The sequence below is a fragment of the Bidens hawaiensis genome, unplaced genomic scaffold (assembly GCF_021521415.1).
Source record: "Bidens hawaiensis isolate Kalapana, Puna unplaced genomic scaffold, B.hawaiensis_p1.1 tig00024836_1, whole genome shotgun sequence".
Taxonomy (NCBI): domain Eukaryota; kingdom Viridiplantae; phylum Streptophyta; class Magnoliopsida; order Asterales; family Asteraceae; genus Bidens; species Bidens hawaiensis.
In genome coordinates, this window is record NW_027493938.1 from 58386 (window position 1) to 65563 (window position 7178).

A 7178-nucleotide genomic window follows, 5' to 3' on the forward strand; every position below is an offset into this window, starting at 1 on the left:
GCCAAAGTAAATGTTAAGTTATGAATTGAAAACTTTAAATGTTAAGTTTGACCAATGCTTGTGTTATATATTGGTTTAAATGTTAATTAGCATTAGGATTAAAATTAATTGATTAATTATGTGGAAATTATAAGCATGGAAAGTGGATGATATGGAACATTAGGTGGACACCCTAGGAGAAGGACATGTGGAGAAATTGTTTTTGCTTTAATATATTAATTAGATGTTAATAGATGTTAATTAGCATTAGGATTAAAATTAATTGATTAATTATGTGGAAATATTTAGCATGGAAAGTGGATGACATGGAACATTAAGTGGACACCTTAGGAGAATGAGAAGTGGAGAAATTGGTTTTGCTTTAATATATTAGTTAGATTAGATTGGATGTAATAAAGTCAAAGTAAATGTTAAGTTATAAATTCAAAACTTTAAATGTTAAGTTTGACCGATACTTGTGTTATATATTGGTTTAAATGTTAATTAGCATTGGGATTAAAATTAATTGATCAATCATGTGGAAATTATAAACATGGAAAGTGGATGATATAGAACATTAGGTGGACACCCTAAGAGAAGGACAAGTAGACAAATTGGTTTTGCTTTAATATATTAGTTAGATGTATGTTCTATGTTTTCAATCCGATCCTTGCATATATATGAACTAAAATACAATTATCTCTTAAACATACAGGGTTTATGTATGGATCGATCATTTTTGGATACAAGTCTAGGGTTTACAAATGTCGCCCTTGCCAAGTGCTGCACCTTTGAAACATCACGTATTCTTAACATAAAGAATCATCTATGAAACATTGACTTTTCTTAACATAAAGAATCATCTATGAAACATTGACTTTTCTTAAAGATAGGATTCTATGAATAGTACTTCACGCCTATGATAACAACGATATTTCAAAAACACACTGCGACTTCTCTAACTCAAGTCCCGGATCGATAATCAAACACGAACTAAACGAATAACTCTCGTTTATATTAATTAGAAAATATAACTTAAAAAACTGATTACAACTCTCAAACCCTAACTCGGTTTTAACTCTTGATGAACCCTAACTCGGCTACATCTCACACGTGCTCTACAATGTCTAACCATAACTTGGTTTATATAGACTAACCTAACTTGCTAGCCAAGGCACTACCTATTACAATTACATAACAATTAGGAAACATAACCAACTATGACCTACTTGTCAATATTGGTTCCTCAATGATATGGAGTCCGATATTACTTCTAACAATCACCCACTAATTTTTTACTCGAAATAAGTGGATCTTTATCTCCAAACTTGTCTTCTTTAACCTGTGTGGTATGACCAACGATCTTGACCATCTCGGCTTTCACAACCATCTCGGTCCTCATCATCTTGGTCTTCATCATATCAGTCTTGACCTCTCGGAACTCCTCTTGATACATAACTGTGTTCTTTTGGCTATCCCAAACTCGACTACTTCCGTGACCCTATCCCCAACCATTCACTCGGTCGTATGAACTCGCATATCCACTCCTCTGGCTACGATTCCGGTTATCTAATCGAGCGAACATCCATCTTTCTTGATCTTCTTTTGTTCCCGAATCAAAGCACGAACACATTGTTCAAAGCAAAATCTTGGTCAAAACATAATTCGTTCAACGTGTCTAACAGCGAACTCTAAATTGAACCAACTTGTCCAACCCCCTTGCTCCGGTTCGTTGGAAGTTCGAACTATACGAACAAATCAATCAGTCTGAACAACTTTTCAGAACCGAACTCTTTTGTTTGCGAAACACCCCGTACACGAAACGAATACCTTTGAAAAAACAACTTTAACTGCTTGAAAGAAATATATTGTTTTTCTTTTCTTTCTTCGTAATACCATTCTGTGCCAAACAAACTTGTTTAACTTTGAAAATAGTAATGTTTTGTTTGCTTGAATAACAACTCAAGTTCTATGCTCGTGACCAGTGCCAATCCTCTTTTTGACTTTCTGACTTATTTGTAATAATTTAATCACAAAACAAAAAGTCCACCAAATTATTGAGTGGCAACGTCCACAAATCTTTGCTGTTGATTGCTTCACAAACAACCTGCTGCGATCGAGGAACTTGGACTCTGATCATGTCAGAAATCATGCTTTGACTATTATTATCAAACTTGAACACAACACAACTAAAGATACAATCAACAATCGTTCTAGGGAAAGACGAATAAACAGAATTAGCAATCACCGTTGTGATGATTGAATACAATCGCTCAAGAATTCAAAAGAAACGATCGAACCCTACATCTTAAACCAAGAAGAATCAGAGAGAGGAACAAGCGTTCTTGTCACAATAACTTAAATAAATCAATCGTAGTATCTTTTATTTAAGTTGTAGCCAATGACACGAACATCTTAAGCCCAATCCAGCGGAACTATAAGCCCATATCACACATAAGCGCAACTATCCTTCTAGCCCATTAAACCCCCTTTTATAAACACAACAGATCATATGAAAAAGATACACATAAACATGTAAGCACAATATCTTTTGGATACAAATTGAAAGTATAACAAAACATAATACATCATATTTTTCAACAGATCAAATCCTTTGAAACAAGTCCTTAGTAATCAGCTCAGAATATCTCTCTGAACCAATCACATGTTGGTTGCAACAACCCGGCTCTCGAATACCTCGCGGTTACCGGAAATTCCTATGTAAAAGACACCAATTAGAAAACCCTACTTGTTTCCTAAATTCCGTCGCCAATAACAGATGCACCTCGACGGAAACCAACTGAAATGTCGCCACACGAACATCCTACACGCTGCCTGCAGCCAATAATCACTTACAATCCGCTCGCCGACTCGCAACTCCTTAGCCGCCGATCTCCGTTAACTCGATTATCGATTCTTGAACTTGGCTTTGATACCAATTCAAGTTCCAGATCAATAATCAAACATGCACTAAACGAATAACTCTCGTTTATATTAGTAAGAAAATATAACTTAAAAAACTAATTACAACTCTCAAACCCTAACTCGGTTTAACTCTTGATAAACCCTAACTCGGTTGCATCTAGATGAACCCTAACTCGTTTACATCTCGTCGTGCGTCTCTAGATGAACCCTAACTTGGTTGCATCTCACACATGCTCTACAACGTCTAACCATAACTTGGTTTACATAGACTAACATAACTTGCTAGCCAAGACACTACATATTATAATTATATAACAATTAGGAAATATAACCAACTATGACCGACTTATCAATATTGGTCTCTCAATGACTTGGAGTCCGAAATTACTTCCAACACCAATTGCGTGTCAAAATGTTGTATAACTTGGGCTGAGATTTGCAGGGCAAGAAAATGTCAAGACACTTACAAAGTGCACCAACCCCATTTCATAATACATTAAAAAAAATACTCCAAATTTAAACATCATTTCCAATAGAAATAACCCACGTTTATTGATCAAGTGTTAATAACATAATTAATTAAGTTCACAATTTTTTTTCAACTAACAACAAAGGCACAAAATAACATGAATAAACATAACCTGGAATATTGAGCATTTCTTTCATGCCCCAGGTACATACATACATAGTTATAAGTCACCATAAAATCTAAAGCCTCGACGAAAATGTGTACTTGAGTTCTCGTCGCAATATCTTTCCTGCTGCAGACTTTGGTATTGCGTTAATAAATTCCAGTTTTTGGACTTTCTTGTAAGGTGCAACCTGTCAAATAATTAAGATGCATTAAAATCCATTTAGCATTAAGCAAATGGCCAAGATATATGGCTCACTTGTATTATCATTTTTTTTTACTTTAAGATCATTATAAACACAAACCTGTTTGGCAACAAAATTGATGACATCATATTGCGAAATTTTAGCTTTAGGTTTCTTCACGACGAATGCCATCGGAATTTCTCCTTCTTCTTCATCAAGTCTCCTGATCACCACATAATTATTATCACTTTACATGATCAATTGACAGAAGACTTTCTTTGGAGAGTTCAGATCAGTTCTCTATTTAGTATTCAGTCTAATTTTCTCTTTGAATTTCACTTTTATATCAACTTTGTTACTTGTTAGATAAAAGAGAGATGAAAAAATGTAAATATGATTAACAATGCGTGTGTATCAATTGCTCCATCATTATATATATATATATATATATATATATATATATATGCAAAAAATTGTTGTTTAAGTAAAAATTCTAAAAATCATTAAACCACTTGCATGAAAGTGTTCACGCATTGTTGTAACTTGTAATAATTTTATAGCACTTGTGTTTTTTCTAAAATTTGAATAAACTGGTGCACTGAAATATATTGAATTGTAAATCAGAAACACCATTATTAAAAAAAAATGGTTTAAGATTACAATTTATGCAAAACTGATTTAATGGTTATTTGTTTATGACTAAATAATACCTTTAATAATTTTAGATAATAATAGTTTGAAATAAAAAGTATTTTATAAAAATAAAAATTTATTTTATTTTATTCTAGTTTATATTTTTTGTTTGCATTTCATTTCCAAATTTGCAAAACCACCTGTTAATTATTTAGTTATTATATAATATAATGAAATAGTTTTTATCCAAATATTCCATAATATTTTATGTAGTCTGGATGGTACCCTATAACTACAGCATTATCAATATCTGGATGAGAAACCAAGACATCCTCCAAATCAGCAGGTGCAATCTGCCAACAATATGTCCAAATCCAACTTTTGTAGTTAGCACATGTCCAAGATTAACATTATTTGAATTAGTATCCAATGAAAATGATGTTTTTGTTTCTATTTAATTAACGTTGTACCTGAAAACCTTTGTATTTTATAACGTCTTTTAGTCGGTCAACAATATACAAATAGCCTTGATGGTCAAAATAAACAATGTCTCCGGTATGCAGCCACCCATCCTTATCAATTGTTGAACTAGAAGCCTCCAAATTGTTCAGATATTCTAGTAAAAGTCCACATCAAAAAACTATCAAAATTGGTGGGACTATTTAGACATGCAAAATACAAAATTATGTTTCGGGTTATGAAAATACTCCAACAAATAATAAAACTTAACATTATGTTCAATCTATTTGAATATATTAAACTATTTCTTCATATATTTATTTTGGCATACCTTTCATAATGCCAGGTCCACGTAACCAAAGCTCTCCAGTTTTACCAGGAGGTGAACACAAACCAGTAACATTGTCTACAACTTTAGCTTGCATGTTAGGAGCTAGCAACCCTACTGATGTGTAATTCCTAATCTCTTTCGTGTTGAATCCTCATGTTCCCACCGCAGTTGATTCACTCAAACCATAACCCTTTACAGAAATAAAGTTAGTAATTAATGATCATGGTTAAATAACTTTGAGGTCATCTATAAACACACTTCTGACAACAAATCCCACACCGTGATCAAACAGCCATTTTGGCCAAAATACTTTTCAAAGTTTGGCTCCCCTACTTTCAAAAAGGCCATTCGAAAATTGGTCAAACGAATGTTTTGACCAAATAGTTTTCTAAGTTTGACTCTCTACTTTTGGAACGGCCGTGGGATATTTGTCTAACGGCCATGCATGATAATTCTGAAAGTTTAATAGCATAATTTGAAACGGTTGTCTGAGTGTTTGGTGGACAACTGTTTGATGATTTAAATTTTAAAATTAGATAAGGGTGGTGTAGCTATAATATGATCCCATAACTTTTAATGATTGTTTCAGAAAACCATGTATTATTACCTGAATGAAATCAACATGGGGAAATGTTTGTGCAAACTCCTCTATGCATTTTGTGCTCAAAGGTGCAGCTCCACTTGACACTAGTTTTAAGCTCTTCAATCGACCACGATAAACACTCTTTCCTACTTTGATCAATGCTTTAAGCAATGGAGGTACTGCTGGGAAATGAGTGACACGATATTTATCGATCACTCGTACCATCTCATTATGGTCAAATTTGTTCATCACTACAATGGTTGAGCCTAATGATAATATCCCTAAAGTGAAAAGTGTAAGGCCATAAATATGGAACATGGGTATAACAGCCAAATAAGTGTTTTCTTCATTGCTGTTCCCGTACTGCGATGCTTCAAATCGAACAAATAGTTCTACAGCAGAAATTAAGTTTTTGTGAGTCAAGACTACACCTTTACTAGCACCAGTTGTGCCGGAAGAAAATAGAATAGCCGCAGTGTCGTCCTGGCTAATCGTTCTAGGTGGCATGGCTTTATGATCACTTGAAATTAGCTGATGAAAACATGAGAAATCAACGATGTTTGGAATGTAGTTCGGGTTTTCTGGTACGTTAACGGAAGTGATCCTTAGTGCACTTAATTCTTCAAGTCTACTTGACAAAGTGAAAGCAAGACTCACATTGCATTGGGTTGTTTGTTTTTTAATTTCTAAAACACTACTAAGAGGATTCATGGTGGTAACAACAGCACCAAGATACAAAACACCTAAGAACACAATATGGAAGTATACTGAATTTGGCAAAAGCAATAAGACAACATCACCTTTTTTAATTCCCATTTGGTGATGAAGTCCACATGCCATGGATTTAACTAATGGTTGCAGTTCTGAGTATGACAAGGAATAACCTGTTGAAGAATCTATGAAGGATGTTTTTCCATTGTGCTTTAGGGAAAATATGTGGGATACAACATCAACAAATGGGTTGGAAGGTAAGGTTCTTGGTGAGTGTTTGCTACTGTATATTCCTGTTTCTATGGAATACCAATGAGGAGAGAACTGATTTTGCTTATTTAAATGTTTATTGTTTGATTTGTTTTGGCTGAAGAATGTTGCCATGATTGTTTCAAAGAGATGTTCCAAGTAGGGTGGAATGCTTAGAGCTAGGTGGTGAGGGAGTTATATATAGTCCTCAAATAGCATGCATGCATGCATGTTGATACATATATTTAATATTTGTGACATACTGGAAAAAACTGCTCACAAAGTCTGACGAATTAGATTGACCAGTTATCAGTACTTGAATTATTTAAGAAATTCTGTTGTTATAAATAGTTGATTTCTCATTTTATTTACAAGAAAAATAAAATAGTCAATTTTGGTGGTTAAGCAAAGCCAGGGTAACGTGTTTTGGCGTGTCGTGACGCACACTCGATAAGAGTATCGGTATGGTTCGTTATGTACAAGCGCTAAATT

General features: G+C 33.9%; 1 pseudogene; it reads right to left on the minus strand.

Moving 5' to 3' along the window:
- Positions 1-3584: 3584 nt before the first annotated feature.
- On the minus strand, positions 3585-6821 carry LOC143570143 (4-coumarate--CoA ligase-like 6; annotated as a pseudogene).
- Positions 6822-7178: the final 357 nt, after the last annotated feature.